We start from the raw sequence: 17,936 nt of genomic DNA on the forward strand, positions 1-17,936 counted from the left end.
ACTCACGTTCCTAAATCAATTTAGCTGACATCGACAGGTCTGTGAAGCCACACAGCAGATTTCAGAACCTCCTCCATATTTTCTCTCCTCTCCGGTCCACTCAAATGTGCTTCACTAGCAGTGGCTTGCAGCCAAAGCAACCCGGTGTCCTCGTTCTGCAGAGACAGCGCCCATGTCATGCTGAGCAGGAGAGAGAGGAACAAAGGTTCGGGACGAGTCATTCAGTATGCCTGAGTGCACGGTATAGCAGATACTCCATGTTTTCCTGCGAGTGACGTGAGGCCGTATATCAAAGATGCAATACACTGCAGAGACCGCAACACCGAGACCTTTCCCATATGGTACAGTTCCAGCGTTATGTTTCGTGCGTCCTGTTTAGGTCTGGATTCTGTCTGTAAATCACTGGTTAGGAGCGCTGGGTAAAATGTCAAGGCCTGGTGGGATTGAGGAAGCCTTCACTGAGGCTAAGCAAACACACGAGGCAGTGAAGGATGAAAATGGTTCCCTCATGCACACTGGATTTGTGTGTGCTGATTTACAAACGTCATTTTATCATGGTTTGTCATATTATTAATAATGATGTGTGGTTTGGTGAATGGACAAATGGGAATGCAATGTGGGCTTTAAATCGGGATAAAATAAGGAATTTCAAGAGAGAGTTGTCTATCAAATCTTAGTGATGCCTCATATCATGGTGGCTGAAAAAATCTAACACACAGACACACATATAGTGTGGGTTTCTTACAGTTAAGACAATGAAATTATTAGGGTTGTGTCTTATAGCATGGGGATTCAGACCCACACACACACATGCATCCATGCATCCTAATTTTTCAAGTGTCTTAATTCTGTGACGTCAAATAGTATTCATGTTAAACAAAAGTGGATGATGCTCCAGTCCTTTTGTACAAAACCCAGAACAAATGATTCAAATTATTGTGTAATTTGAAGTCGACTCTCAGTTTAGGTCTTATTTACATCTAATGTTTATTCTAGACATTTTGAAAAACACAATCGGGTAATGGGGCGAAGTGAAGTAATCCACCTTATCCCTGGTCATTATGCTGTTACTGTGATCTGGGTGTTTCAGCAAGAAGAATCCCGAACAGAGATGAAGCGAGGGATGCACGGTTACTGACGATAACGATAATCATCTTTTTTTAGGGTCAGATTCAGACTCACAATTCAATTTAATATATACCCTGATTAGCCACTTTATTAGGAATACCTGCACATTTGTGCAATTAACCAATCACACGGCAGAAGCACAATGCAGGAACCGAAAACTTTTCCATTGATTTCTGTTCCTGGTTAGCATTGAACCTGGTGTGCTGTGCATTCTGAAATGATTTGAAGCTGGTTATTTGAGTTATTGCATACTTCCTGTCAGCTCACATCAGTCTGACTATTCTCCTTGACCTCTCTAATCAGCAAGGTGTTTCTGATTCACCAAATGTTTTTTTTTGTTTGTTTTATGCACCATTCTGTGTAAAGTCTAAACACTGTTGACTGTTAAGGAGTTTCTTTCAAATAAATAAAACAAGTCCATGGTCTTGTTATGTCGTGACATGTCACACTCGATCGTGTTATTTTCCCACTATGACATTTGATGTGAACTTCAGCTGAAGTTCCTGAGCTGTATCTGCATGATTTTATGCCATGCACTGCTGCTGATTGGATAACTGGACAAGTGAGCAGGTGTACAGGTGTAGGAGCCTAAGGTTTGTCCAGAAATTAAATAAATTCATATTCAGTACATATTTCATATTTTCAGGTACATATGTGAGATCATGTGAAACTACTTCTATGCTCCTTAGTCAAAGTGAGTATGGATGAATAGCAGTGCAATATACTAGGAATTTGTTGCCTGAGTTGAAAAGCTGCAAAATTAATACTGTTCTTCGAAACAAATGAATCAAGAATGAGGTTTTCATACTATATTTGTGTAGCCCTAGGTCAATGACAGGTAGCACAAAATCTACAGACTGATAGAGAAAGAAATCAGCCCCAGATGACAGAAAACAATAGTTTGACGGACAAAAGAACAACCTATACTTATAATCACAGCAGACGCTGCTTTTATTATAGCAATATTACATATGCAGGATATCGCAGCTATTACACTCAGTATGTCCACATAAGTAAAACTGACAACTAACGAAAGAAAATTGTTGATTTGATTCCTCTCACAGCTTTTTACATACCTTCAATCTAAATGCAGGAACAGCATGGATCGAGACATAATACTACCTTTTTATCATCAATAATATCTTATAAGTCCTTCAGGATTGATGTGTAAAGAGAGTAAACCACACCGTGATGGATTTTTCCTGCTGCAGTTCAGCCTGCGTGTTTATATTGTAGGTACGCTATTATATTACAGCCTGTGTGTGCTGTGTACTGTACATACACACAGCAGCGGATTAAATCTCCAACAAAAAACATATATATATATATATATGTATATATATATATATATATATATATATATATATATATATATATATATATATATATATATAAACCCTTCCAAATACCACTAATTGAGAGAAGTGAGCTCCCCTTTGAGAAGGGGAAAAGTTAATTAACCCACCGCATTAAAGGAAACCGTAATGCGAATTCCTCTGTCACTTTGTATTAAGCGGTTAAGAGGCTTGTGCGTTCGCAAACTTTCTTCCTGCATGTTTTAAAGCGTAAGCTACAAAACCATATGCACCCCCAATTACTTGTGTAATATTTTACATTTTAATTCATGAATTATTTCAAGGATTGCGGTGAACACTTACCGAGTCCACGCGACGGTAAAAGAGCATTTAGTATGCTTAATTAAACATTGTCATTAACGTAAAACCTGTTGTTGGGTTAATTTATCTGGCTCAGTGAAGCCATTTGTCTTTATGTAATTTGGTTGTGTAACTTATACAAAACCGCATTAAATACAAACCACTCTAATCATTCAAGGCCACAGGTTTCTGCCAAAGTTTTCCCCAGCTTACTCATGAGTTAAATTAGGAATCTCGACATGTCACGCAAATGTTTAACGAATTCTAACAAGAAAGATAAACTGTATAAGCATAAGAAATACTACAACTACAGACTCCGCCCACTTGTTTCATTTATACTTAAAAATAAAAAATAAATAAATAAATAATTTAAATATTAAACTATAGAGACAGGGCATTATACCACAGCCACGATTCCAATGATTGAATTGTTAATGAATCACAACTTTTTAACGATTTACAGTTACATTTAATGCAATGAGTCATTAGTTCCTGTCATAACATACATTTTAGAAGTTATAAAGTCGCTCCTTCACTACTTTTGTTTCCTCGCTCTTGGAAAAAAACAGACAAAAAAACCCATACCAAAACAAAAAACGCTGCAATGCATGTCACAGAGAAACTGCAAGGTATAACACTTCTATCTTGACGATTTTCTAGTGTCAGAAAAGAAAGAACTGTCCTTCCATAAATGTTACATAAGCATCCCTTAACAGAAAGCTTCACAAGGTCATTGCGAATGAGCTTGTGGATGAGCTGCTGCTATAAAATGTATTTGAGTGAGTGCATTAATATAAAACCTATTATTTCCTGACAATTCGAGAATTCAACACTTGCACAATTAAGATCGCGAATGTTCTGAACACTAGTTTAATGTAGATAGTACGCAACGGCTTCTCGCTGTAACGCGCGATGCCATGTTATTAGACCCTAATAGTTTCAGTATACGAATAGAATGTGAAGAAACAGGAGGTAAAAGTGAAAGGAAATGGGAAACATCTGGTCAGAGCCAACCTCAGGGACAGGCAAAGCTTTCTACAAATGAAAACTCATTAAAAGACTAATCACACACATGAGCCGAAAGTGTGACATAGCCACCACTTGACATTCAAACGCCATTATTACCGCCATTTAAGTGAAATAAATGTATATCACTCTTTCGACTATAAATTCACTAAATTTCAAACGGAATTTCTGAATGAAAAGTAAGCTAAAGAAAATATTTCTTTACGACAAAGTTCCTTGTTTAAGGAAGATGAAGAGGGCTTGCCGGATGACATGAGTGTACTCCAAGGAAAGCTAGAAGGTTGTACAGTTAACTCCCATGGTGTAATTCTAAACCATACAACCTACTACCTCAACCTGGATGCACACGGGTTCTTCTTGTGTCCATAGTCTGGTGCTTTAGATCTGGAGCTTGAAATGGAAAAAAAACCCTCATAGAATCGAGCAGTCATTATTAAAAAGATTCACCAGGGATTTTATGATGATTAAGAAGATGGCATGTACTGTTCCACTGAGCTTTGCTCATGATGGGTATTAAATTTAAAAGAAAAAGAAAAAAAATCCCCAAAACTACAGAACATAAATAACCCACTGCTATAAAACTGGGCAGAAAAAGATTGATTGCACCACAGTGACAGAGACCCACAGAAGCGAGCTTGGGTTACCAGATTTGCCACAAGATCGGATCTACGGGTTTATGACATGTGGTTCATCCTCAAAAAAAACAAAAAAAAAAACACATTCTTTGTCGCAACGTAAATCAAGAAAGAACATTTTATTCAGTTGAAAGAGAAGAACAAGGTAAACTACAACAACAGAAAGTAAACTAAATTGTTGCATGTCATCAGACTCATCTTTTCCTTTGAGAGTGTGTTGAGTGATTACGCAGCAGTCTGATCTTGTGTTGATCTCATGCTTGATATCTGTAGTGACGCACTCAGTATAAGAGTTTAAGGTGGAAATCTTACCTGACGTAGAACAACTGCGGACTTGACTCATACGCTGATGCTCATCACACTGAAAAATCAGAAAACAAACATTGCTTTCAGTCATCAGTCACAACATCAGACCCATCAGACAAAACACTTTAAGATTGTACGATTCATTGTAGTTATTTAGTTATAACTATTACCGTATTACAAAATGAAACTAAAATTAAAAAAGCAGTGCATGATAGAATCTGATCCACTGATTACATGACCCAAATATGAAACCAGTTTTTTTCCAATAAGTCAAACACCAAAGTTCAGCAGCAATCTGCTCTGACAGCCACTTGGCAGCGTGTACCGTGTTTTAACATGGTAACACTGCGCACACAGTGGTTTTGCCAGAGAGCAAAGAAACTGCCAGGACAGGAAACCGAACGGAATTGTCATGAAAACAGCTAATGTTAAGTCGCTCTGACCGGAGAGACACGTTCATGTGGAATCGAGACGGCTGGTGCCAGGGATTATTAACAATGCCAAAGTCTGTGCCAGCTTACCAACACTTCACCTATTCATCTGGACTTTAACACGTTTCGTTTTGTTTGAGTATTTTAAAGCGTCCACCTCCTCTAACATGCTTTCTTCCCATTCTTGCAAGATTTGGTAAGAACATAAAAAAAATAAATAAATACGAGTACTGCGCCAAAACTAAACCAGCCTGGGATAGTATCCAGAGATCTTGGCAAATTCAGGTAAAGGTCTGCACAGTGCAGCGCCGTCCGCCATTTTCTCAGGCATCGAAAGGCAGAAAAAAAGGAAAGAATTCTCTCTGCTTTCCAAGTTTCCTCTCTCTCTCTCTCTCTCTCTCTCTACCTCTATCACTCTCTGTCTCTGTCCTGGCACCATAACAAAACCTCAGCCAAAAGGTCAAACAGTTCTCCGGTTCGGGATCGGAAAAGCATTCCGCTGAACCATTCGGCTGACAGTGTGAAGACATCTTTTGTCTAAATCAAAACCCTTAGCCCTGCCTACCCCGAAATTTTCGGCAACCTCCGGGGGAGAAACATAGGGGAGGGAGCGGGTAGGAGTGGTGTTGGGAGTCATGGCAACCTCCACCTGGCATGCTGCCCGTCATCAGTGCACGGAGTGTGAGTGCCGGCTTGCGTGACGGAGAACAGGAATGCTCTGCTCTGTCCAAAGTCGGTCTGATATTTTCACGGCCAGCGGTTCAGTTTCATGCACAAGTGCCAGAACCAAAGTCTTGTAAATGAGATGGTATTCTGGCTCAAAGCTGCACAAATGTCTTGCAAACTTGTCTGAGAAAAAAAAAAAAAAAAGAACTTCATTTGATGGGATTCCTATGAACTGTGTGAGATCTCGCTACATAAGTAACTGTTGCTTACTGCCAGACAGACGTCTACAAACCCAGACAAAGACACACAAACACAAACACTCAGAACCCGCGTAAATCTTCTGCTCTGGTTGCCGACGGCAGGTGAGGCAGACGCTCAGACCCCAGAATGTGTCCTGAATCTTAACTTGTCCCCAGAAAGCATGAGCAGTGAGTCACTGCAGGATTACTACCTTTCCCCAAGTGACTGCATGCTGCAACAGTAACGTATTTCAAAGCCTCATTAAAACAATTCCAGTCTTCAAAACTGAAATACATTCAAGTGCAATATGCATTACAAAACATAATACTCCATTCTCTCTAGGCTCGCAATTGTGCTCATGAAATAATTTGCTTTCAGTGAGGTTTGAAGCACTGAAATCTAATTGAGTGATTGGCTAATTATCAGCTGATTAACCAAATGCCAATGTGAAATTATTATAAAAAAGAATCCTAATGACTTTTTGCAGTTAATTCAACTAACAACATCGATTCAGTGTCACATTATATAGACCAGGCGTGTCAGATTGCAATCCTATACGATCACTGAAGAGCTTCCACTTAATTTTACGGAGCTGATTCAACTCTTCAGCAGATTGCCTAAATAAAGATCTACTTTTGGTGTGTTTAGAGGATGAAAACAAATCTGTATCTTTGGAGAAAGGGAATATATCTGGGAAAAAAGGAATATAGTTTAGCAGACAACTAAAATTTCTTGCCCTGTCCTCATTAGACTTAGCAGATAAACTGTCCCGGGATCTATTTGTAGTTTTAATAAATCTTAATAAATACAGTGACTTCGACTGAGTTTAGATCAGAACCATGATTATGAGGCAGATAAAAATCTCAAACAGATTACAAAGTCTTACTCTGGAATACTTTTACTGAAAAAGATTCTACTGATTTTTTTTTTCCTCCCTGTGCCCCACTCAGGCTTTGGATTCCATTCAATAACCTTAAATCACCTTGGTTTTGAACTCAGTACCCTCCTCTACTGGCAACAAATAAGTTTAATCGTTCGCTTGAGAGTTTCTGATTTTGACCTAATACACCCAGCCTTTTTATTTCCCCTAACTGACAGATGAGCATCTGAGAGGTCTTTCCAGAAGCAAACATTTTGTGGAGTATTTCGTGGGTCGAACGGGAATGAATCCGCAGCAACGCTTTCAGACCCACATTCCACAGAGAGATGTATGCCAAGCCTTGGCCCTGTGGAATCCAGCCCGCAAAACTCGATATGTGGATTCAATTACCCTGAGCCCGTCTGCTTTGTGCCTGCATCGGCAGATAGCATCAGAGCGGACACTCTTCTGCTCCCACTGCCCGTAGACCAGCACGAGGGATTATAGGAATGCACTTTATTTAAGGAGAAATATCTCAGGACAAAGAGCATTTTGTTTATTTCCATCACCTCATGACAGCAAAGACAGTTGGTGTAAGACATGTACTTGTTTGCATAAAAATGCGTTCTAAATTGGCAAATGCAATTTTTATTAACATACTGGAGACTGGGAAGGAGCTAAAGTCGGACAAAAATGTTTAACAGAATCCATAGAAATTACTTACAAACAAGAAAACAATAACAAACCTGTCACAATCATTTCATGAGTAGGCTTGGGAGAATTTCAACAATTTCATTAGATATACTATGATGAATAGCTAAACCAAAAAACCTCCTTTAACTCTCAGCAGCTCCTGATTTATGCTATTCCTCACTCTTTTAAATACAAATGTTCCTCACAGCTACTGAATAATTCCCAGTTTCCCTAAAAATATACTTTGAAATTGATTAATGAAAAATAAGCTGCATGTTTGAGTGGGTGAAGAAGACCAGAACGAAGACAAAGTGGACAGTACATGAAATAAAAAATGAAATGAAATAAAAAAAGTTTATCTAAAAGAAGGACCAGTTGTTCAGACTGGTTTGGGTTTGGTGGCATTGAAGAAACTTGTCCAAAAGGTGCAGACATGTTAAAATAAACACTTTCAGCATCACCTGAGATCTTGAGAAGTTTTTCTTTCATGTATCCTGATTGGCTGCAAAGCTCTACTCTCTAACAAGCCGAAGTCAAATGGTTCATTCCGATAACTCATCCATATGACAGGTCTCATGACTCATTCAAGGCCATCCACCAGGGAGCAGAATCTAATTTAAGCGAAAACCACTTCCACGTGTGTTTTCCTTACATACAGATGGGTTACAAATTAAAGGAAATAATGGTGGCTCTGGTTTGTGGGGCATTTATTTCTCATCCCCTTAGATGTAAGCATCACTGCAAATCGATACAAAATTCTCCTGAATATGATGAACCCTTTCTATATAAACATTTATCTTCCAGTTTCATTCTGCCCCCAAACACAAGTTCTCTGTGAATGGTTTGGTGAGGCCTCAGATCTCAATTCAATTGAACATCTATCTATCTATCTATCTATCTATCTATCTATCTATCTATCTATCTATCTATCTATCTATCTATCTATCTATCTATCTATCTATCTATCTATCTATCTATGTATCAGAAGAAGAAGAAGAAGAAGAAGAACAGCACTGATTGCAACAGTACAGTACCAGAGACTTGGCCAAGGTGCACTGAAGCTGTTCTGATGGCTCGTGGCGGCTCGACACCTTTCTAAATTGCTTCATGTATTGTTTTCCTTTAATTCTAACAGTGTGGTGTCTCCAACATGCACCAAGCTTCTTAGTCTCTGCAATGATTAAAAAGACAGCTGGAAAGGGTTTTTTTAAACTTGGTTGTTGATTAATAATAAAAGGCTAAAAAGAAAATAAGAGTGGAAAATTCAAACATCTCCAGGCCATCTGATATGCATGTTCATTGTGTTCATAAACATACATAAATTATGCATTATGTGCATCCTCGGATTCAAATGTTCCATGGTCCAAAATGATTCCTTTGAGTACTGGGAAAAAAAACAAATAGTAACCGTAAGTGTACCTCCTTCTCCTTAATCTATGCTACACACGGCCAAATGGTTCACTCGCATCTTTTTGTTTTTGTCCTCCTTCATCTTCAATGCCCCCCCCAAAAAAAAGGACAATTTCATATCCAGAAAAGGAGGCAGCTCAGGGTCAAAGTTCAATAGGGACCAAAAAAAAAAAAAGAAATAAAAAAGAAAAAAAGGTTTTCCCACAGGACAGGATAAACCATTACAAACCAGACAGGGGGGAATATCAGACAGACGTCCCCGTAATGCGTAATGCGAAACAGCCATAATGCGGTGCCACCATCGGGACGAACCAAGTGTGCAATGCACAGGGGGTGGCAGAGGCAGAGAAAAATACAGTCGATCGATACTCATTGAATTTACTTAACTGTGGTTATTTATTGATATAATCCAACAACGTCGGCAAATACGATGATCATATAAAAATTTAATTTGCCTTATTACTTATATGCCCCCAAAAAATTAATAAAAAAAACAGGAACAGAGCCTACATTTTACTGCAGTCAACTGCACACATCCAGCATCTCTGAGCTGGATCACTCCTGGTGAAAATGAAATGTCAAACATTATTTTTACATGCCTTGTTAATCTTCAATGAAAACCTGCACACCCAGATATAAGCTCCTGAGGAACGTTATATCCGCATCTTATTCTAGAGGGCTCATGAGGGAGGAAGTGTTATTTTGGTCTCAAAGCCAAATAGATTTGCAGTGGGGAGCTTCATCACTGCTAATTTAATAATGCCTCAAGGAAGGTAAGAGCAATGCGCAGGTTAAAAAAGTAGAGTTTTTGCATTGTGATGGTTATTCAGATTGTGCGCATGTGCAAACAATCTTTCTGCGAGCCCTGAACATGAGAGCACGATCTGCTTCAGTTGCTCTAAAAAACAGAGGAAAAAAGGGAAAGAGTTGCTGGTGGAGTTGCTAAAATGTGTATTTCAGACTATACTTTTTCTTAGCTGAAAACAAAATGAAGCAAGTTGCACATGCGGCTCTTCGAATGTAATTTAGTAAAAAGCTTCCAGCTCCATAATTTTCTGGGTTAAAGCTCTGTGGGGAGAGAAGAAAGGAAGGTGGAGGGCAAGGTACGTCTTTGAAAAAGAGATCTACAGTTTCCCAGTGGAAAGAGGCCAAGCCTTCTACCTTTCCTTAAATGCTTGCAGAGGTTTGCCAGGCAACGAGCCAAGAAAATGACTTTGTTTGACCCGACTGCCAATCAATTCGGGTAGCGCGGGCCCAGACTAAACAGGCAGTTTTTTAGCAAGCCTCATTGGCTGCAGCTGCCTCCTGTGGGCGGGGACGAGCACAGAAACCAGGCTGTTGACAAGGGAAAAGGGAAGGAGAGAGCTGGTGCACAGCTCATATTGAAAACACATGGCCAATAGGAGCGCAGGTGATTAGCTGACCAAATTACTCCATTAAATGCATCGTTAAAACAACAGTCGACGTCATAAGTTAATCGGATGCCAGTGGAGAAAGAGACTGCCACTCCAGTGCATTCCTGTCATTTCCATACAAAGAAATCTTCACTTTGCTGTGTGTTGCTAGGCAGACCTAAGCGTCCTAGTCAAAAGTGTAGATTAAAAAAAATACACGAATGATGAAACGAAATTTTTACAGCTGTACTGTATGTTTAACCCCAAAATTCCCTGTCTGGGAACAACCCAGATTAGTCAGGGCTCTATTAGTGGTGAGAAATCAGTCCATTAAAAGGGAAGTCCCTGATAACAATGTCACAGCATGAGTAGTGCTAATTTAATTAATGCCGACTTTGAGAAAGGAAAGCATCTCTTTGAGGGGCTCAGCCAACCCAAGGTCTCTCTTAAGCCCTGTTCAATAGAACATGACATGACTTTTAGTCTTTTTGTTTTTCAGAGTCAGGAACGAAAAACACATTCAATTAAAACTGGGGGTTTAATCAGTTTGCGAACAGGATGCATTGATTACCTGGACCAAATATTGCTCAGCTGGAGCAACTTGTTCTCTTAACTGTAGAAAACCAATCGATGCATTATGAATTTCAAGCATAAGACTTTGGAGAACGTAAATATACGCCTCTTCTATGTGACTTTATAAACACTGGAAATCGATAAAAATGGCATTCACCATGGACTGAAAATGCATCACCCTAATTGACCTAGACAGTTGAAATGAATCTGAATGATGGTGAGTTTTAATGACTTTATTCAGGGTGTCATAATGCAAATTTTCGCAAAAGGCATTGGCTTATCTAAGAAGTAACACACAGATAATACTAAACAAATAAAAGTTGCTATGCAATTAAGTAATGATCACACAAAAACAAATCAGGCCATTAAGAAAGTTTCTTTAAACAGAATTCGTTAAAATCTCCATGCCTAGATCCGGGTTATACGAAAAGACATCCAAAATTTCTGCTGTCATTAGAAAATTGTTGTTTTATACATTTTTAAGACAAATATAATATTGTAAAACATAATCATGTGATTTAGTAATCCTCAGAATTACACCATTGTCATTACAATCACCTTACAATTTAAAACACAGCTCTGATTAAGCAGAGGCATTCAATAAATATAATTCATGAACTTGTGAAAATACTGACACTAGGTAGCTTTTGTGTGTTACGCCTCGATCCCAGTTAAGGTGAGTGAAATTTGCTTTGAAAAGTAAACTATATAAAATTATGAGCTTCATAAAGACCAGGTCATATAAACATACACCCCATACTACTTGCTATATACCTATACCTATGCTATTTATATTTACTTCATGACCTGCCTCTTTCCACTGTTCATTTAAGTACCCTAATTTAAATTCCCCATGTCTAAACCACATCCCTCTACCGCTACGACGAACAGAATTAAGTATAAAAAAACCTTTGGCATTTTCCACCGCCTGAGATGTTGTCGACTCAGCAAAATGCTCGGAGAACCACAGCAGGAATGATACACAAAGGCGTAATTATAATTCTCCTCTGTGCTATGTAGGAAATTTGCAGAACCAAAATTGCTTTGCATTTATAGAACAGGAAAACAATGAACTTCTCTCAGCCTGAGAAAGATATAAACAGTCTAGGTAGCTATTATATGCGCAAATTAGTGTTTTATAAAGACAAAAAACCCAGGTGAAAGGACACTGTTGATCATAGAGCAACAGTGAGACAATCTTACGCATGACACTGCTGCTTGTTGACAAAAATGCACAAATAATGATTCACAATAACACTTCAACCCACCATCAGATTTACCCAAATTACACCCTGTATGCAGTTCTGGTAAATAATGATGCACACACCATTGTGTCATAGATTTTGGATATTTGGGGTAAGGTTAGTCACGTACAGGAAAATATGAGCAGAACCGGTCCCTAAGAGTAACCTTCTCCAGATTTAAAAAAATTATTTAAAAATATATTAAAATATATAAAATATATTTATTTAAAAAATACCACTGGACTACAAGCAGTGATACTATTTCCCAGTGTGGAACAACTAAAACTGCCAAATGAAAAAAGAAGTTCTTAATTTATGTTATGTTCTCAAGACCACAATGAAAACATTTGCTTTTCATTATCCTTCGAGCTCATATTAGGGTCTAATCTAAACTTTATGTTTGTCCAGCATATGTTTAAATGTGTTTCTGGTCCAACATGTGGTTCGCTCAGCAGACCTCTGTACAGTGTAAGCAAAGTAAACAGGAACTGACTGGTTTAAAAATCGTGGTTGTATGGCGTTACCACTGGGTCCCCCTGCTGTGTTACATGTTCTCAGCCTCTTTTGTTTGGTGTTAACCCATTAAATCCCACATAAGAGGCCATTGAGACAAGTGTCACGTACCCTGGGGGGCCACTTTGTTTGGAACAAAGAACATAAATGGGTTACACACCACTGCAACTGATCCTCCCTGGTTGCTTCCTTGAGTCTGTATTATTCTTAAAGCATGCTCCTAAACAAAACATTAAAGGTGAAGTATGTAATGTCAAGTGACATTATTCTACTTCTCAAACTAGCTATCAGTGGCGAGAGTGCTGCATTGGATCTTTCCAAAACTTTTCAGTGTATTACAATTTACAACCCAATTCCGAACAATATTTCTAAGAAGATTTTTTTTTAAACTTTTATCAGAACCTTGTGTACAAAATATATAAAATTGTAAAACAATGATCGGAAATCTCCTCTAGTGCAAGTCTGAAGCTAAACGATATTGACCATGTTTTCAGAACTGAACTAAATCTGGGAAGGCTGGTGTATGGTTACACACAATCAGACAGCTGCATGGCATTTGTCTCTACATGTTATGAACACACTTTGGAAAACTTAACATTTCCTGCCAAGAGGTATCTTTACATTGAATAAACCTCTCGATAATCCAGTAGCAGACACAGTGTTTTATCTGTGATAACTGTCAAATAACATTATACTTGAACAGTTGGCAAACGCCGGTTATTATGGGAACGACTCTACACACTATGCACGGTAAATACGACACTGGTGTAATTACTGCACTTCTGTCCTCGATGATGAATGATGGCTGGCCTTGAGACCGATGGCAAATTACCATTTTAAAAATAGCCCATGACGTGAACAGGTCAGCAAAACCATGACTCCAACAGTCTCTGTGTATATTTATATAGGAACGGACACGCCGAGGGCTAATGAGGCCCAGTAACCCAATTAGTACCTTGTCCTGATCCTGCTCCAAACTAGACCTAGATCTCTAGCGACTGGAGACAATCCTGGAGGTGGTGCAGAGCTTAACCCCTCCTAGCTGCCAAACACAGTTATCTAAACAGAGACCTTCAGCTAACTGACTTGCTTCAGCCAAACAAGACTAGAGCCATGAAAAAGATTTTTAAAAAAAAAACAAGAATGTTGTATTTTCCGGAAATGATAAAATTACTGAATTAATTTCGCAAACGAATCCAGTGGTTAAAGCACTGGTTTACATTTCATAGCCATATCATAGTCGGCTTCCAAGCACAACTCTGGGAGGCTTTGTGGACGTTCCTGAAATATATCAAATTCACACAGCAAGTCAAGCACTATATCATTAAACACCATTGTATGGGCAGGCTAATGTTTGTGTTTGATCTTGCGGCCCCATTGGAGTGCTCTTGACTCTAACCAGTGGCACTCTTAAAAAGAGATCAGACGAACGCCTCTGCTTTTCAGATAGTTTATGAAACATGAGGGACTCTGACAGATCGCACAAAGACAAGTTTCCTCTCGTGGTTCCGCTAACAAAGTCCTCTCTGTCCTCACCTTTAATCCCTTTTGGCACAAATTCCTGATCTCTTGCCAGGATCGTCTTTTCACATAAGGAAAATAATTATAAAAAAAAACAAAACATAACAAAACAGAAGAGTAGAATAGAGCCAAAAGCACCTCGCTTAAGTGCACGAGCTCCTGTTTTACAGCCTCTTCGCTGAAAGACACCAAAGTCAGACGACACACAGCGAATTCAACAGATGCCTTTTTCAGCCCCATTACCCCGGACCACAACAAACACCTAATGACACTGCCACTGGGGACGTTCACGGAGGTGCGGTTATCACTTACACTTAGCTGGATTTACTCATGTTTTTAAATATTTAAAATGTTTTGCTGATTAAATATTAATCCACACTTTCCTTTTAATCTTACTTCTGTTTAGCATGGAGATGATAAACTATGGATGAATATATCACAAGCTCATATTAAGACAAAAATATCATTATAATGAAATATACTGTGCATCATTAATTATTTTAAAGGAAAAGAAAGCTGATTAAAACGACTCACTAGGCATATTCAGTCATTATAAAAATGTTATTTAATTAATCGGAAATTAATTTTCTGTAAAATCATTCAATATATTTTTTGTTTTTCCATCCTCCGGGGTTTTGGAAAAAAATAAATCAGCAAAGAAATAAGAACAAAGTGTACTGGAATTACATCTAAACCATAAAAAAGGAAGTCTTCTGCTATTTATTTACAAACATCCTTTCTCCAGGGGCGGTCTTGTATAATTTTTGTGTTTTACAAAATTGAAGTAGTGTGTTTGCGGCTGTCCAGTCCACAGTTATTTTTATGCAAGCTTCAGAAAAAAAATAAAAGGAGGGTTTTCTTTTTATTTGTCTCCTTATGTCTCGTAATGCAACACAATCCAATGTAGTGCTGGTGCTTGGAGTCATTATATGTGTTTGGAAAAATAACACATAAAAAAATGCATAAAATTAAAAAAAAAATACTACCTAGAAGTTTTAAAAAATATAGAATTTGTCTAAAATACTGCTGGTTAAATGTGTTCTTAAAATAAACCTGAAGTAGAAACATTTAAAGTAAACCAAATCTAAAATATTAAACTGTATATTCTATCAGAAATCTCAAGGACAGGCAAACAGATAATGAGAAGAATATAATCGAGATAAATCCAAAAACGACTTAAAAACCATTGCCTTTCCTGTGCTCCTATTTTTAAGCTCCACATTCAAAAACACACCATTCCAGCCACATGAGCTAAATGCGAGTAATGTCCTGAGATCTGCCCTGTGTTGCAGCCCTTTTCCTCTTTGTGCACTGCACCGAGGTTCATTTCATCTCCGTATTAATCCTGCCGCTGCTCCGCGAGCAGGTGAACTCAGCCGAAGACTTTCCCACGATCCGGGAGAAAATCCGCTGCCCTGAGCCCTTCCTAGAAGACGGCCATCTGTCCGCTCTGCTTTTCACTCTGGGAGGGCAAGCGTCAGCTGCATGACCAAATTCAACGTTCCAACACTTCCCCCACAGTCACAAACCCCCCGAAAACCTTTAATGCACGCTGTCCACAAGCCACGAGAAGCCAGGCGTTAAATATGTTTGCTCTTCCTTCATTTTTTTAAAGACTTGAAATATGACACCTTAAATATGACACAAATGAATAAAAAGTGACAGATTTCAAGGTGTTAACCCAACTAAATATCAGGAGACAATTAAGGTAAAGAGTAAAAAAAATAGGATACCACACTTTCAAACAAACAACATAAACACTATGCATTCATCTTTTCAAAAAAAATAAAAGAGATGCCAAACAACATATGCATATACAACCCACAAAACAAACAGGAAAAACCTCCCAGAGACGGACAAATCTCCCTCCATGGATAATATCTTCTTCTTCTAAAATAAGAAACTGGTATCACCGAGATCATGTGACGTACTCTACCTCTGTACCTCCTCCCTCTCTCTCCCCCCAAAACTGCCATGTGCTATCATTTTTGTTTTGCTCTCAAAAAAGCTGCCATGCTGTTTGCGGAGTTTGTCCTGGACCGTCCTAGTCCGCTTAAAATGCGTGACATTGCCTCGGCGGGAGCATGAGAACCAGAGGCTCCTCAATAGCGAGGTCTCCATGCCCTGGCCCGTAACCATGGAAGCAGATGCCTCCTCTTACCTCCCGGTGGTCACGGGGCTGCACCCCGATTCAAAAAGCAGGTCCCGCCTCGATTTCTCTTCATCCCCTAGCGAACTTGTCTGCTCTTCAATGGGGGCAGTCATTGAGCAGGTCATTGGTCTAGACTTCGTTTGCACGGTCCAGGGAGCAGCCTTGATGTAACCCTTGCTCTCCGGCTGCAGGCGTGAGACTGCGGACTGCGGGACGTCAGAGACGCCGATTTGAAAAGGAGCCCTGTCTGATTTCGCCATTGTGCCTTTTCATTCATCGATCGAATGAATATCGAACCTTCTGTCGGTGCATGTGTGAAACAGATAGCTTAGCAAGCATTTTTTTCACCCTCCTCCTCCTCCTCCTCCGGTAAGGACCGGCCAAGTGGCCTGCTCCTATTCCTATTCCCCGTTTAATTAATTACATTAACTGGTATTAATTTCTTTAAAAATATATATTCAATTGTTTAAGATTTCTTGTAACACTTAATAAAATATTTCATTTTATGACACAAGTATGCATTCAGTTACTGCTGCATGTCATCTTTTGATTCAGAACTCATCTGTAAGATACAGTTGGTCTGAACAGAAGATTTCATGGCTGTTTTAATAAGCTCGATTTTTTTAAAATAAAAACATGTAGCTGAACGCATCTCAGTTTATTCAACATGAATGAAAATCATAAATTAAAACATGACTTTACATTAATAGATTTTGTTGCTCAGAATCTGGTTCAAACTTCCCAATGTGCAATTTTAGAAAACAACAGTCGAATTATAATTAATTCGAAAAACATTTTTAATACAAGATATAAACATATAATTTAAGAATAACAATTGGATATTAGAATAAATACTATTATGCTTCAGTAACAAGTGCTAAAGTATAATAAATAAGCATATACAAAGCGTGCACAAGAGCTTAAAATGTGACTTTTGTAATATTGTTGCTTTTTCTTTAAAGCGTATTGAAAATAATTTTAACAAAACAAAACAAAATCACTGAAAGGAAAAGATATGACATCATATCTACTGTGTCCCCAGGGACACTTCCTAGTTTAAATATAAAGGGATGCACACACACACACACACACACACACTAGATTTTAGTTATTAAAACTATTTTACTTGCACCATTTTATTTGTACTTGTACTTTTACCATTTTATTTGTAGATTAATCTGTTCTGTTAAAACCCATAATGTAAAGTTACTCCAGAGTGTTTCAGTTCAATTTGTGATTCACGTTTAAGCTGAACCCTTTGATATTCTCTATGATTAGCATTAGTTTATTTTTTATTAAAAAACCGTTCAGGATATTTTCTTTAGTCAGTTGCTTAAACAACATTACCATTCAGATGAGGCCATTAACAAAAATCCTTTTAAATGAAGAGTACGGAAATCCTGATGGTAACATCTACACTGCATTTAAAATCATGTAAGCATGTTTTGACGGAAGCCACGCCGCACTCCATCTGACACGTTACCATGGAG

The 17,936-nt window shown here is 38.5% G+C and overlaps 1 long non-coding RNA gene across 1 annotated transcript in view; it reads right to left on the minus strand.

The window, feature by feature from the left end:
* Positions 1 to 17,936, minus strand: part of LOC131367282 (uncharacterized) — a 47,083-nt gene that overhangs the window by 14,055 nt on the left and 15,092 nt on the right. Inside the window, exon 2 of the long non-coding RNA XR_009206920.1 lies at positions 4,757 to 4,805. This is a non-coding gene — a long non-coding RNA (uncharacterized LOC131367282). The remainder of the gene's footprint in view (positions 1 to 4,756; positions 4,806 to 17,936) is intronic.

This window comes from Hemibagrus wyckioides, linkage group LG16 (genome assembly GCF_019097595.1).
Source record: "Hemibagrus wyckioides isolate EC202008001 linkage group LG16, SWU_Hwy_1.0, whole genome shotgun sequence".
Lineage (NCBI taxonomy): Eukaryota > Metazoa > Chordata > Actinopteri > Siluriformes > Bagridae > Hemibagrus > Hemibagrus wyckioides.